At 43.4% G+C, this 16,512-nt stretch overlaps 1 pseudogene; it reads right to left on the reverse strand.

The window, feature by feature from the left end:
* Positions 1-4,452: 4,452 nt before the first annotated feature.
* The window catches only part of LOC118941399, a 117,537-nt pseudogene continuing 105,477 nt past the window's right edge, over positions 4,453-16,512 (reverse strand).

Genomic DNA, 16,512 nt, shown 5'->3' on the forward strand with positions numbered 1-16,512 from the left:
AATGGGTGAAACCATTCACCTCAGGAAAAGGGGTGATATAAATAACGTTTCCTTTCATTATGTGTTACTGAATTCATTAAAATATTTGCTGCCATTGTAGTAATGTTGGTAATACGAGAGGACTTCGGACCTACCATTTTTGTATTATTTTCTTTGAAAGAACAACTAGTGTGTTTTGAGTGCTTCTCCCCTATTTGGGAAGTTGGTCTGCCCGCTCCTCAGTCTGACAGATATTCTGAGAGCAGGTTCGAGTCCTCTTCCTCTGTACATAAAAACTGTTTCAAACTGTATAACACAGTAGTGGTTTTGGAAAACTGGTTCATATATCCTAAAGTCAATAGCGAATGTGGCTCTGTGTATATTTATTTAGCCGTTCATGAATTGAAGACCTATTTCAGCCAGTTAACCAAGTTGTTGCTGTCTTAGCTAGCCGTGTTAATGACGAGCTAACGAGCACCGTTGGTCTCTGCACTACAATGTCACGCTAGTTATTACCAGCAGGTGATTTACTAGCAGGTGACTTGTTGAAATATTAAGTGAATGTTTATTTTCTTACTACCTTAAAAGGTTTATATAAAAGGGTTGTACTTGTGCTCTGTATTTATGGATTAATATCACTTCACATTGAGGGTTTGTATCAATAACGTTACTGTTGTTCCTATCTAACAGATATCTTGTGTCCTACCTAACCAGTGAACTTGTGGCTGTAACTGTCCTGTCAATGTTAGTGCACTGCTAATTGAACAATAGTGCTGGGTGTCTGTACTATATTAACACTGCTAATCCAACAATAGTGCTTGGTGTCTGTACTATATTAACACTGCTAATCCAACAATAGTGTCTGTACTATATTAACACTGCTAATCCAACAATAGTGCTAGGTGTCTGTACTATATAAACACTGCTAATCCAACAATAGTGCTAGGTGCCTGTACTATATAAACACTGCTAATACAACAATAGTGCTAGGTGTCTGTACTATATAAACACTGCTAATCCAACAATAGTGCTAGGTGTCTGTACTATATAAACACTGCTAATCCAACAATACTGCTAGGTGTCTGTACTATATAAACACTGCTAATACAACAATAGTGCTAGGTGTCTGTACTATATAAACACTGCTAATCCAACAATAGTGTCTGTACTATATAAACACTGCTAATCCAACAAGTGTCTGTACTATATAAACACTGCTAATCCAACAATAGTGCTAGGTGTCTGTACTATATAAACACTGCTAATCCAACAATAGTGCTAGGTGTCTGTACTATATAAACACTGCTAATCCAACAATAGTGCTAGGTGTCTGTACTATATAAACACTGCTAATCCAACAATAGTGCTAGGTGTCTGTACTATATAAACACTGCTAATCCAACAATAGTGCTAGGTGTCTGTACTATATAAACACTGCTAATCCAACAATAGTGCTAGGTGTCTGTACTATATAAACACTGCTAATCCAACAATAGTGCTAGGTGTCTGTACTATATAAACACTGCTAATCCAACAATAGTGCTAGGTGTCTGTACTATATTAACACTGCTAATACAACAATAGTGCTAGGTGTCTGTACTATATAAACACTGCTAATCCAACAATAGTGCTAGGTGTCTGTACTATATAAACACTGCTATTCCAACAATAGTGTAGGTGTCTGTACTACAGGTTCACACTTGAATTAAAGGGGAACTACTCTAAAATCTACATTTCTTAGATTTTTCCCTAAACTCAAACGTGATCTCCTGATGTGGTTTAATCATTGTTATATACAAATAAATAAAACATACAATTGTATTGTTTTTCTGTTTATAAAAGTCCTACTTTGAGAACGAAAACCTGAAATTAAAATTAGATCAATTCTGAAACCTGTTTCTTCGTCAGTTTCTCTGTTTCAATAATTGTAATACTATTATCCTACTGAACAGTACAGCTTGGGTTGGTCTACTATTATCCTACTGAACAGTACAGCTTGGGTTGGTCTACTATTATCCTACTGAACAGAACAGCTTGGGTTGGTCTACTATTATCCTACTGAACAGTACAGCTTGGGTTGGTCTACTATTATCCTACTGAACAGAACAGCTTGGGTTGGTCTACTATTATCCTACTGAACAGTACAGCTTGGGTTGGTCTACTATTATCCTACTGAACAGTACAGCTTGGGTTGGTATACTATTATCCTACTGACCAGTACAGCTTGGGTTGGTCTACTATTATCCTACTGACCAGTACCACTTGGGTTGGTGTACTATTATCCTACTGAACAGTACCACTTGGGTTGGCCTACTATTATCCTACTGAACAGTACAGCTTGGGTTGGTCTACTATTATCCTACTGAACAGTACAGCTTGGGTTGGTCTACTATTATCCTACTGAACAGTACAGCTTGGGTTGGTCTACTATTATCCTACTGAACAGTACAGCTTGGGTTGGTCTACTATTATCCTACTGAACAGTACAGCTTGGGTTGGTCTACTATTATCCTACTGAACAGTACAGCTTGGGTTGGTCTACTATTATCCTACTGAACAGTACAGCTTGGGTTGGTCTACTATTATCCTACTGACCAGTACAGCTTGGGTTGGTCTACTATTATCCTACTGACCAGTACAGCTTGGGTTGGTCTACTATTATCCTACTGAACAGTACAGCTTGGGTTGGTCTACTATTATCCTACTGACCAGTACAGCTTGGGTTGGTCTACTATTATCCTACTGACCAGTACAGCTTGGGTTGGTCTACTATTATCCTACTGACCAGTACAGCTTGGGTTGGTCTACTATTATCCTACTGACCAGTACAGCTTGGGTTGGTCTACTATTATCCTACTGACCAGTACAGCTTGGGTTGGTCTACTATTATCCTACTGAACAGTACAGCTTGGGTTGGTCTACTATTATCCTACTGACCAGTACAGCTTGGGTTGGTCTACTATTATCCTACTGAACAGTACAGCTTGGGTTGGTCTACTATTATCCTACCAAGAGGGGAATCACACAGACTGATCTCAGTTAATTCATACTGTATGTTGTAGTCTGTCCAAGAGGGGAATCACACAGACTGATCTCAGTTAATTAATACTGTATGTTGTAGTCTGTTCAAGAGGGGAATCACACAAACTGATCTCAGTTAATTCATACTGTATGTTGTAGTCTGTCCAAGAGGGGAATCACACAGACTGATCTCAGTTAATTCATACTGTATGTTGTAGTCTGTTCAAGAGGGGAATCACACAAACTGATCTCAGTTAATTCATACTGTATGTTGTAGTCTGTCCAAGAGGGGAATCACACAGACTGATCTCAGTTAATTCATACTGTATGTTGTAGTCTGTCCAAGAGGGGAATCACACAGACTGATCTCAGTTAATTCATACTGTATGTTGTAGTCTGTCTAATAATTAAATCACACAAGATTGACAGCCTGTAATTTTATTAAAAGCATCCAGTTGATTACATGGCAGTTTAGAGAGCAACATCAAAACAATAATCTACATCATAATCAATATCATAAGATTTATAATCAATAACATTATCTCTATACTACTAACAACATAACACTAATCTACATCATAATCAATATCATAACATTTATAATCAATAACATCATGAGGTAAACAACAACAAACCCCTTTATTAAAAAATGTTTAAAAACACAAAGAATGAACAGATGATTATAATAATACCTGGACTAATAATGGAAACACTTCAAGATAAAGAATCTAAGAGACACTAAATAAGATAAAGAATCTAAGAGACACTAAATAAGATAAAGAATCTAAGAGACACTAAATAAGATAAAGAATCTAAGAGACACTAAATAAGATAAAGAATCTAAGAGACACTAAATAAGATAAAGAATCTAAGAGACACTAAATAACATAAAGAATCTAAGAGACACTAAATAAGGTAAAGAATCTAAGAGACACTAAACAAGATAAAGACATGAAGACAAAGTCAAAAATAAATACATCCTGGAAAACAGATTGAACTTCTCTCTTAAAATAATTCAAACCCCATGTTACCCAAAACCCCATGTTACCAAAACCCCATGTTACCAAAACCCCATGTTACCCAAAACCCCATGTTACCCAGAACCCCATGTTACCCAAAACCCCATGTAACCAAAACCCCATGTTACCAAAACCCCATGTAACCAAAACCCCATGTTACCAAAACCCCATGTAACCAAAACCCCATGTAACCAAAACCCCCATGTTACCCAAAACCCCATGTAACCAAAACTCCTTGTTACCCAAAACCCCATGTAACCAAAACCCCATGTAACCAAAACCCCAGGTTACCAAAACCCCATGTAACCAAAACCCCATGTTACCAAAACCCCATGTAACCAAAACCCCATGTAACCAAAACCCCCATGTTACCCAAAACCCCATGTAACCAAAACTCCTTGTTACCCAAAACCCCATGTAACCAAAACCCCATGTAACCAAAAACCCCATGTTACCCCAAACCCCATGTTACCCAGAACCCCATGTTACCCAGTACCCCATGTTACCCCATGATACCAAAACCCATGTTATCCCATGATACCAAAACCCATGTTACCAAAAACCAAAGTTACCCCATACCCCAATTTACCCAATCCCCATGTTACCAGAACCCCATGTTTCTCTGGTGGTAAAAACCAGACTAAATGAATAATGGTGGTTGCAGTCACTCCTTTTAGATTTCTTCCAAGGTTCTAGAAAGATAAACTAATTCTGAACTTGTTATTAAAATTAGAACCACTCCAGGTTTGTCACCACATTTTAAACATCAGTCCACTGCTGACCATCAATTTAAAACACAAAACTGACCTAAGATCAGCATGTAAGGTCATCTTCATTCTCCTCCTACTCCGTCCCCTGGGCTGCTCTCTCCTCTCCCGGTCCAGCTTCAGCTCTGGAGCTCAGAGAGACCATCTCCATGGCATTGACATCAAGATCCATGCTGCTCACCCTGTTCACTCTCTTCTGCCTCCTGGTGGGCTAGGGAGACACAGCACCAACAGTCAGACATTTACTCTCTAGTATCTCCATTCTCTCCCTCCCTCTCCCTCTAGTTTCAATGACTTGTAACGTCTGAGTAAATGTCTTTACCTTGTAGTACAGGTAGGAGGTGGTGATGGCTGTCACTAGGATCAGCAGCACTACAACGTGTCTGATGATGAAGGCTGGCAGAGGAGAGGCTGCAAACAGAAACACCTTTGATGAGGGGACTGATCATCATCACATAGATCTGTGGGAAATCTGTCAATGACAAAGTTATAAGTCTGGTTCATGTTCACTTACCTGTGATGGTGAGTGAGAGGAGCTCACTCTCAGAGGAGAAGTTATGAGAGAAAACATAATTCTCATAAACACAGCTGTAGGTCCCTTGGTGGGAGTCATCTGCAGCAGGGAAGAGGAAGGCAGCAGAGTGATTGACAGCTGGCTGGGTCTGGGTTCTGTTGGAGCCGGTGAACGTGAGGAGGAAGGAGCCTCCTGGGTACTGTGGCTGAGTGGAGCAGGTGATGGTGAAGTTGTAGCCCCTGAACATCTCGGGCCCCTGGTGGCCCCTGGAGACCCCTCCCATTGGGTCAGTCAGGAAGATATCAGGCTGGAGCAGGTGATCTGTAACAAATCAAATCAGAGTTTATTTGTCACGTGCACCGAATACAACAGGTGACCTGACAGTGAAATGCTGAATACAGCAGCTGTAGACCTGACAGTGAAATGCTTACCTACAGGCCCTAACCAACAGTGCAATTTTTAAGTAAAAAATATATATTATGTGAGCAATAGATTAGTAAAAACAACAGTAAAAAGACAGTGAATATAACCTGTATATAACCTCTCTACTGTATATAACCTCTCTACTGTATATAGCCTCTCTACTGTATATAGCCCCACTACTGTATATAACCACTCTACTGTATTTTGCCTCTCTGCTGTATATAACCTCTCTACTGCATATAACCTCTCTACTGTATTTTACCTCACTACATACAGTAGAGAGGCTATATACAGTAGAGGCTATATACAGTGCCAGCCACCCTCCCTCACAGGGCAACATGAGTAGTGGGCCTACAGTCACTGAGACAACATATGTTGATATCAGGCTTAAGCAGGACATCTGGAACAAGAGGAGAGAAAAAGAAAACGTAGCTCCTCAACTACTTTCCTCATTTAGATGTGACAATAACATGACATGTGACAGTGGTAGTGATTAGAGACGTTCACTGAGATAATACTCACATACAAAAGCCTTCTGGGATATTTAAGTCGTATTTGATTCCTACTTGACTGAGTGATCTATTTAGTAAAGCAGACTGACAAGTTAAACAGTCATCATGAGAGGTGCAGAGGAAGTTGTATGAATGAAGGAAATCAGTTGAATATAATGATAATATGTTGATATTTCCTGAGCAGATCACTGTGAATCCAGGAAGGAGATATAATACATGGACAAAAGTATGTGGAACTCAGCAGTGAGTTTTACAACAGAGGATTATTTTTACGCTCTACGTGGTTCAGAACTCGGCGGTCCGTTCTGTGAGCTTGTGTTGCTCCTAGACGTGCAAAGTTAAAAGTCACTGAGATCTTCAGTAAGAACATTTTACTGTCAATGTTTGTCTATGGAGATTGCATGACTGTGTGCTCAATGTTATACACCTGTCAGCAACAGGTGTGGCTTAAATAGCCGAAACCACTAGTGTCCACAAACTTTTGGCCATATAGTGTATCTTGTTATATTACCTGAGCAGATCACTGTGAATCCAGGAGAGAGATCATAACTTCTCCAACACTCCCTCAGTGAAGACTCAGACCCAGAACAGGAAACTCTAAACCCTCTAGTGGTGTTTCCAGGAAGTACTGAAACTGTGGAGCCACAACCCAGCTGTCTACAAACTACTGCAGCTACATCGTCCCAGTCTTCAGTTCCCACAGTCCTCCACTCTCCCTGGTCGGACCGCTCCACTTCACCAGCACAGCGACTGCCTCCTCCCACCAGCCTCACATCATCAGGCTCTGAGAAAAGAAAAGAGAGAGACAGTAATCTTGCTATTTTCTCACTAAAACACACCTATTATGTCTCTCATATTCTTCACTCCAGGTGAGAAACAATGTTGATTGAGTGACAAACTGTTTCTTACCTGAGCAGGTGAGTCCAACAGCATTACCTGGTAGGCAGGTGTTGTTCTCTCTGTCTGAGGTGTCACAGTCCAGGAGAAGGGACTCATTACCTTTACACTGGAACTCTTTATCCCAGGTCTGACCCTCACCTTCTCCATAGAGCCCCCCCTGTAGAGCTGCAGGAGCCCCACAGCCAACATCCCTACAGACTACCTCTGCATCCTGCCGGTCAAAGTCAGCTTCACACACTGAGGCCCAGGACTGATTGGACTTCACCTCCACTCTCCCAGAGCAGAGACCAGCTCCACCCACAAGCCGCACAGACTCTGGAGAAAAATAGTTGGTTGAACATTCAATCAGTTTGTTGATGACACTGTCAAGGACTAAACACAAATATGTTGGATAAAAGATTGTAGTTTGCTATGTTTGATACTGTAAGAGGTAGAAATGGGTTCTTAGTCCCTCAGGATCGGGTTGGGAATAATGCAGGCAGGAGACAGGAATAAGTTCACTTCACTTTATAGAAAATAAACAGCTGGACATCCATCAGGCAGCTTCACTTCAGTACCATCTGAACTACAATGATCTGCCCATGAACATCTCCCATAAACCAATATGACAAACACAAATATAATGTTTAAATACATCTGACATCTCTCCCTCTATTTAAATGAAATAAAAACACATAAAACATGATACATGGTAATATTGTATAATGTATAAATAAATCTCTCAATATGACCAGTCTCTTACCTGAACAGGTCACATGACGATAATATTCACCATTACAGCCACCAGGATATATTTCTGTGATGTCACACTGTCTAATAGAAGACTCATCTCCCCTGCAACCATATATATATAGTCTGACTCCTCTTCTTCCATCTTCAATCAGAACTCCAGATTCAGCTACAGGATTCCCACAGTCCAGCTCTCTACACACAACCTTGGCCTCTTTCATTCTCCACCACCCAGGACATAGACTCAACCACTTTCCTCTGTAGAAGACTTCCACTGTCCCAGAACAGGAAGTGGTCCCATCCACCAGTCTGACTGATTGTTCAGCTGTAAACAGCAGAGAGGAAAACACAGTGGTGAGGACAGATGATGACAGTGATTGTGTTATTCTAACAGCAGTAATGCTTTGTGGTTGACAAGTATTAGTAGTTCCATAAAACACTACTTGTTATTGGGGTTTAGAATGGTTTGTATGGACACGTGCATTTCTCCATGTGGGATAATAAAGTTGACTAATATTGAACTGCTATAATCACTGTAGATTTATACTCTACCTACCTGGTGGACTGACGCTTTGAGCCTGGAGATCTGAGGAGAAAGAGAGAGAAAGAGACAGAGAGAAACAAAGGAGAAAGGGAGGAGTCAGAGGAAGAGAGAGACAGAGGTTAAATGAACATCAACATGACATCAAAATAGTCTAGTCACTTTACCCTGCCGTCATGTACATATCTACCTCAAATACCTTATTATTATCTATCCTGATGTCTAGTCACTTTACCCTGCCTTCATGTACATATCTACCTCAAATACCTTATTATTATCTATCCTGATGTCTAGTCACTTTACCCTGCCGTCATGTACATATCTACCTCAAATACCTTATTATTATCTATCCTGATGTCTAGTCACTTTACCCTGCCTTCATGTACATATCTACCTCAAATACCTTATTATTATCTATCCTGATGTCTAGTCACTTTACCCTGCCTTCATGTACATATCTACCTCAAATACCTTATTATTATCTATCCTGATGTCTAGTCCCTTTACCCTGCCTTCATGTACATATCTACCTCAAATACCTTATTATCTATCCTGATGTCTAGTCACTTTACCCTGCCTTCATGTACGTATTGGTGCATTAGGAAAGTATTCAGACCCCTTGTCTTTTTCACATTTTGTTAAGTTACAGCTTTATTCTAAATGTAATTTTAAAAAACATCCTCATCAATCTACACACAATACCCCATAATGACATCACAATACCCCATAATGACATCACAATACCCCATAATTACATCACAATACCCCATAATGACATCACAATACCCCATAATGACACAGAAAAAACAGGTATTTAGAAATGCTTGCTAATTTATTAGAAATAAAAAACAGAAAAACACTATCGTTCAAAAGTTTGGTGTCACTTAGAAATGTCCTTGTTTTTGAAAGATAAGCACATTTGTTGTCCATTAAAATAACATCAATTTGATCAGAAATACAGTGTAGAGATTGTAAATGTTCTTTCCTCTTCTCCACCTTTCCTGTTTTCCCTCTTCTCCCCCTCTCTTCTCCTCTTCTCCCCCTCCCCCTCCTCTCCCCTTTCTCCTCTCCTCCCCCTCTCCTCTTCTTCCCCTCCCCTCCCTCCCCTCCTCTCTCTCCTCTTCTCCCCCTCTCTTGTCCTATTCTCCCCCTCTCTTGTCCTATTCTGCCTATCATCTACTCTTCTGCCCCTATCTTCCCCCTCTTCTCCCCCCTCTTATCCCCCTCTGCCCTTCTCCCCTTCTCTTCTCATCTCCTCTACTCCCCCCCACTTCTCCTCTCCTCCCCTTCTCCTCTCCTCTACTCCCCCCCACTTCTCCTCTCCTCCCCTTCTCCTCTCCTCTACTCCCCCCCTCTTCTCCTCCCCTCTCCTCTCCATTTCATTCTGTACTCCAACATCTGCCTGGTATTCAAGATAACACACAACATTTCAGCACCAAATTTGTTTTCATCAACCTCAGACTTAAATATCAGTGTTCCAAGAACCTCCACCAGGGGAACTGTAGAATCCTCAAACGGTCCACCACCTTCTCCCAAACTGCCTTCTCACACAAACCAATAAAGACATGGAATGGTCTCACCTCAACATGGATCTAGTCCAATCAGACATGTCTCACCTCAACATGGATCTAGTCCAATCAGACGTGTCTCACCTCAACATGGATCTAGTCCAATCAGACGTGTCTCACCACAACATGGATCTAGTCCACTCAGACATGTCTCACCTCAACATGGATCTAGTCCAATCAGACGTGCCTCACCTCAACATGGATCTAGTCCAATCAGACGTGTCTCACCTCAACATGGATCTAGTCCAATCAGACGTGTCTCACCTCAACATGGATCTAGTCCAATCAGACGTGTCTCACCGCAACATGGATCTAGTCCAATCAGATGTGTTCACACTGATATTGCCTGCTGCTACCTGCTGCCTCTCATATCCAGTGCGATAGAGTCAATGCACAGGGCTTCTTCACAAAATTGGATCTCAGGAGCGCTTACAACCTGGTGCGTATCTGGGAGGGGGACGAGTGGAAGACGTCATTTAGTACCACCTCAGGGCACTATGAGTACCTCGTCATGCCGTACGGGTTGATGTCTTCCAGGCCTTTGTAGACGAGATTATCCGGGACCTGCACGGGCAGGGTGTAGTGGTGTATATATCGACCACATTCTGATGTACTACGCTACACGCGCCAAGTGTGTGTCCCTGGTGCACATGGTACTTGGTCGACTGTTGGAGCCTGACCTGTACGTCAAGGCTGAAAAATGTCTGTTCTTCTAACAGTCTGTCTCCTGGAGAGTGACTGCATTTCCACTTCAGGGGTGGAGATGGAGAGTGACTGCATTTCAGCTGTGCGTAATTGGCCGACTCCCACGAAGGTAAAGGAGGTGCAGCGGTTTCTATGGTTTGCCAACTACTACCGGAGGTTTATTCGGGGCTTTGGTCAGGTAGCCAACTACTACCGGAGGTTTATCCGGTGCTTTGGTCAGGTAGCCAACTACTACCGGAGGTTTATCCAGGGCTTTGGTCAGGTAGCCAACTACTACCGGAGGTTTATCCAGGGCTTTGGTCAGGTAGCCAACTTCTACCGGAGGTTTATCCGGGGCTTTGGTCAGGTAGCCAACTACTACCGGAGGTTTATCCGGGGCTTTGGTCAGGTAGCCAACTACTACCGGAGGTTTATCCGGAGCTTTGGTCAGGTAGCCAACTACTACCGGAGGTTTATCCGGGGCTTTGGTCAGGTAGCCAACTACTACCGGAGGTTTATCCGGGCTTTGGTCAGGTAGCCAACTACTACCGGAGGTTTATCCAGGGCTTTGGTCAGGTAGCGACTCCCATTACCTCACCGCTGAAGGGGGGACCGGTGCGACTGCAGTGGACGGCGGACAGGGCTTTTGGTCACCTGAGGGCTCTGTTGACCTCGGCTCCCCTGCTGGCTCATCCGGATCTGGGAAAGGAGCCGTGCTCCCTCAGCGCTCGGGTACGCCACTAAAGCTCCGCCCCTGTACTTTCTTTTCGAAGAAGCTCAGTCCGGCGGAGTGAAACTATGATGTGGGGGACCGGGAGCTGTTGGCTGTTGTCAAGGCTCTGAAGGTGTGGAGGCATTGGCTTGAGGGGGCTAAACACCCTTTTCTCATCTGGACTGACCAGCGCAATCTGGAGTACATCCGGGCAGCGAGGAGACGGAGCGGTCCATAGATCACTGATCATAGATCAGAGGAGTGGTCCATAGATCACACTCCCGAACTTCCGGCCTCTTGCCTGGTGGCACCGGTAGTGTGGGAGCTGGACGTGGACATCGAGGGGGCGTTACGTACAGAGCCCACAGTCCTTAGCCATTCCTGAATGACCGTGGTCTCACCTGTCGGTGGACTTCCTCACGGATCTTCCTCCCTCACGGTCCTGGTCGTTGTGGATCATTTCTCTAAGTCCTGCCGTCTCCTTCCTTTTCCCAGTCTCCCTACGGCCCTGACTGAGGAGGCCCTGTTTACACACGTCTTCCGGCACTATGGGGTGCCAGTGTCTGATCGAGGTCCCCAGTTCACGTCAAGGGTCTGGAGGGCGTTTATGGAACGTCTGGGGGTCTCGGTCAGCCATACCTCTGGTTTTCACCTCCGCCATCGGGTTTTCACTGGTCTGGCTCTTGACCCGAAACCTGCCCCTCTGCCTGCCCTGCCGGAAGCTGGGCCCGCGGTTCAAAGTCCTGAGGAGACTGAATGAGGTTTGCTACAGGTTACAGCTTCCCTCCGATTACCGTATTAACCCCTCGTTTAATGTGTCTCTCCTCAGGCCGGTGGTGGCTGGTCCACTCCAGGAGTCTGAGGTGCAGGTGGTTCCTCCACCCCCTCTGGACATCGAGGGGGCCCCGGCGTATGCTGTTTGAGCCATAATGGACTCGAGGCATCGGGCGAAAGGCCTTCAGTACCTCGTGGAGTGGGAGGGGTACGGTCCGGAGGAGAGATGCTGGGTGTCGGTGGAGGACGTTTTGGACCCTTCGTTGCTGCGGGAGTTCCACCGTCTCCATCCGGATCGCCCTGCGCGTCAAGGGGGGGTACTGTTACAACTTCCACAGAAGTCGGTCCCGCTCCTTGTTCGGGCAGCGACGTCACCGGCCTTCTAGCCATCGCTGATCCACTTTTCATTTTCCATTTGTTTTGTCTTTGTTTTACACGCCTGGTTCCAATTCCAAATTACATGTTCATTATTAAACCCTCTGTTTTCCCCATGGTTTTTGTGCGGGATTGTTTTATGTATGTTTGGTGTGTTACTGTGGGCTCGGTATTTACGACACGTTATTGGAATATTTGAGTAAAGTTACATGTGTTACTCATCTCTACTGTCCTGACTCCTCTGCATCAGCTACACCCAGAACATTACAGTAGGACTGTGAACAAAGTAGCTGAATCGTCAAAGACTGAGGTCACCCAAAGACAAGTAATCCAGAACTTTCTCTGGGAAAGAATTACAAATCTACCACTTTCATATAAACACCTCGATACACAGCAGAACATCTACACTGATTCCATCCAACAAACATGCTGATTTGTTTTAATGAACACTTTTAATAAGGTTGGTAACAAGATGGAACATCGTTGAGGAAATCTGTTGCAGCTCAAGTCGACTACAACATCCACAATGCAATGCTCTCTGTGTGGGCGGGCTGGCTGGCTACCTGGCTAGCTAAGTGTATCTACACACAATAATACCAAAGACAATATCAGCATGTGAGGAAGCTGTTAAATCACCTAAACAAACTGTACTATCAATTTAGGAGTCTACAATCTCACCATATTCAACCTTCAGATCGATGTGTCTCCCAGAGTGGAATCTAACATTCACAACTTCAGAAATACTGTTGAGGAGATGGGAAACGTTGCCCTTGCTACCTCAATAGGCGGTGCAGTGCATTCTGGGTGATTCTGGGACAAGGAGAGCGCTCTTTTAAGGCTTGAATGGGTCTATTGGGCTCTAGATCAAAAACACAACATTATCATGAGTTTTGTCAACAAGAAGTACAACATTCCAGATATTTTCGGAGATGTGAGATAATGAACTTGCTGTCTGTAGTATCGTATAGCTTTGGAATCGTGACAGAACGTACTTTTGATGAAAACAGGCAGTTTCTCGACATGAAGTACACTGACTTTGAGAAGGGATTTCGTGGTGATTGGTTTAGCAACCGCGTGAAGCAGCATGACAACGTGAACGTGATTGGTCGACAAACCACTACCCTCTCCTCTGTCCCCTCCTCTACTCCCTTTCTCCACTACTCTCTCCTCTGTCCCCTCCCCTCCTCTCTCTCTCCACTACTCTCTCCTCTGTCTCCCTCCCCTCCTCTCTCTCTCCACTACTATCTCCTCTGTCCCATCCCCTCCTCTCTCTCTCCACTACTCTCTCCTCTGTCCCCTCCCCTCCTCTCTCTCTCCACTACTCTCTCCTCTGTCTCCCTCCCCTCCTCTCTCTCCCCACTACTCTCTCCTCTGTCCCCTCCCCTCCTCTCTCTCTCCACTACTCTCTCCTCTGTCCCCTCCCCTCCTCTCTCTCTCCACTACTCTCTCCTCTGTCCCCTCCCCTCCTCTCTCTCTCCACTACTCTCTCTTCTGTCCCATCCCCTCCTCTCTCTCTCCACTACTCTCTCTTCTGTCCCATCCCCTCCTCTCTTTCTCCACTACTCTCTCCTCTGCCCTCCCCTCCTCTCTCTCTCCACTACTCTCTCCTCTGTCCCCTTCCCTCCTCTCTCTCTCTCTTCTACTCTCTCCTCTGGCCTCCCCTCCTCTCTCTCTCCATTACTTTCTCATCTGTCCCCTCCCCTCCTCTCTCTCTCTCTTCTACTCTCTCCTCTGGCCTCCCCTCCTCTCTCTCTCCACTACTCTCTCCTCTGTCCCCTCCCCTCCTCTCTCTCTCCACTACTCTCTCTTCTGTCCCATCCCCTCCTCTCTCTCTCCACTACTCTCTCTTCTGTCCCATCCCCTCCTCTCTTTCTCCACTACTCTCTCCTCTGTCTCCTCCCCTCCTCTCTCTCTCCACTACTCTCTCATCTGTCCCCTCCCCTCCTCTCTCTCTCTCTTCTACTCTCTCCTCTGGCCTCCCCTCCTCTCTCTCTCCATTACTTTCTCATCTTTCCCCTTCCCTCCTCTCTCTCTCCACTACTCTCTCCTCTGTTCCCTCCCCTCCTCTCTCTCTCCACTACCCCCTCCCCTCTCTCTCTCTCTCGTTCTCTCTCTCTTCCTGACATATAGCATCAGGCCTGTTGAGTTTGACTCAGGTCACATCTATGACGTGACAAACTTTTAGGCAGATAAGATCAGTTAAACCCACATAACAACAGGAAACACTGACATTAGAAAAACTCCACAGGAAACTGCTGGCAGAGCAGCAAAGTTACACATATAGTGTGTGCTATAATATCACCTCTAACTTTCTACTGCTTGAGTTCACCTCTTATAAGGGTTTACTGGACAACTTGAATAAGGTCTGGATGTCTTATATTGAAAACAGTACAACAAAAGGAGTCTGTATTGAAAAGATGCCCACTTCCTGTTTTCAATAGCTGCTGGGTTGTTCAGTCCTGCCCTGGGGGTCTGCTGTCCTGTGTGTTGTCACTCTGGCCTTGACCTAATACACCTGAAACCAATAATGAATGTTTCACTCAGACCCTAAAGCTGAGTAGGATGTGTTGGGTTGGGGCTCTGCAGGGCAGTGGACACATAGGGACAGAACAGGGAGACCCAGCTATATTGTGTGGATGTTAAACAGCTCTACAGTTCTACTAGGTCATATGAGATGAATTATATGGAGGATGTAATGTAGTGTATATTGTGTGGATGTTAAAGAGCTCTACAGTTCTACTAGGTCATATGAGATGAATTATATGGAGGATGTAATGTAGTGTATATTGTGTGGATGTTACAGAGCTCTACAGTTCTACTAGGTCATATGAGATGAATTATATGGAGGATGTAATGTAGTGTATATTGTGTGGATGTTAAACAGCTCTACAGTTCTACTAGGTCATATGAGATGAATTATATGGAGGATGTAATGTAGTGTATATTGTGTGGATGTTAAAGAGCTCTACAGGACTACTAGGTCATATGAGATGAATTGTGCTGTTTCTGTGTTAATGTATGTGTAGGTGTTTCCAAACCTTTCCCTTGGGATGAAAACAAACAAAAGGTAGGAATGAAATTGTGTTGGAGAGAGTTGAGTTATGTACTAGACTGGTGGGGGTCAGGGAGAGAGTTGAGTTATTTACTAGACTGGTGGGGGTCAGGGAGAGAGATGAGTTATGTACTAGACTGGTGGGGGTCAGTGAGAGAGTTGAGTTATGTACTTGACTGGTGGGTGTCAGGGAGAGAGTTGAGTTATGTACTAGACTGGTGGGGGTCAGGGAGAGAGTTGAGTTATGTACTAGACTGGTGGGGGTCAGGGAGAGAGTTGAGTTATGTACTATCTGCATAAACATTCTTAGAAAAAGACCCAAATAATGTTGGACAGAATAATTAATTAATATCCATCACTAATTAATATCCATCACTAATTAATATCCTTCACTAATTAATATCCATCACTAATTAATACCCATCACTAATTAATATCCATCACTAATTAATATCCATCACTAATTAATATCCCTCACTAATTAATATCCATCACTAATTAATACCCATCACTAATTAATATCCATCACTAATTAATATCCATCACTAATTAATATCCCTCACTAATTAATATCCATCACTAATTAATACCCATCACTAATTAATATCCATCACTAATTAATATCCCTCACTAATTAATATCCATCACTAATTAATATCCATCACTAATTAATACCCATCACTAATTAATATCCATCACTAATTAATATCCATCACTAATTAATACCCATCACTAATTAATATCCCTCACTAATTAATATCCATCACTAATTAATATCCATCACTAATTAATACCCATCACTAATTAATATCCATCACTAATTAATATCCATCACTAATTAATATCCCTCACTAATTAATATCCATCACTAATTAATATCCATCACTAATTAATACCCATCACTAATTAATATCCATCACTAATTAATATCCATCACTAATT

The sequence above is a fragment of the Oncorhynchus mykiss genome, chromosome 19, assembly GCF_013265735.2.
Source record: "Oncorhynchus mykiss isolate Arlee chromosome 19, USDA_OmykA_1.1, whole genome shotgun sequence".
Taxonomy (NCBI): Eukaryota; Metazoa; Chordata; class Actinopteri; order Salmoniformes; family Salmonidae; genus Oncorhynchus; species Oncorhynchus mykiss.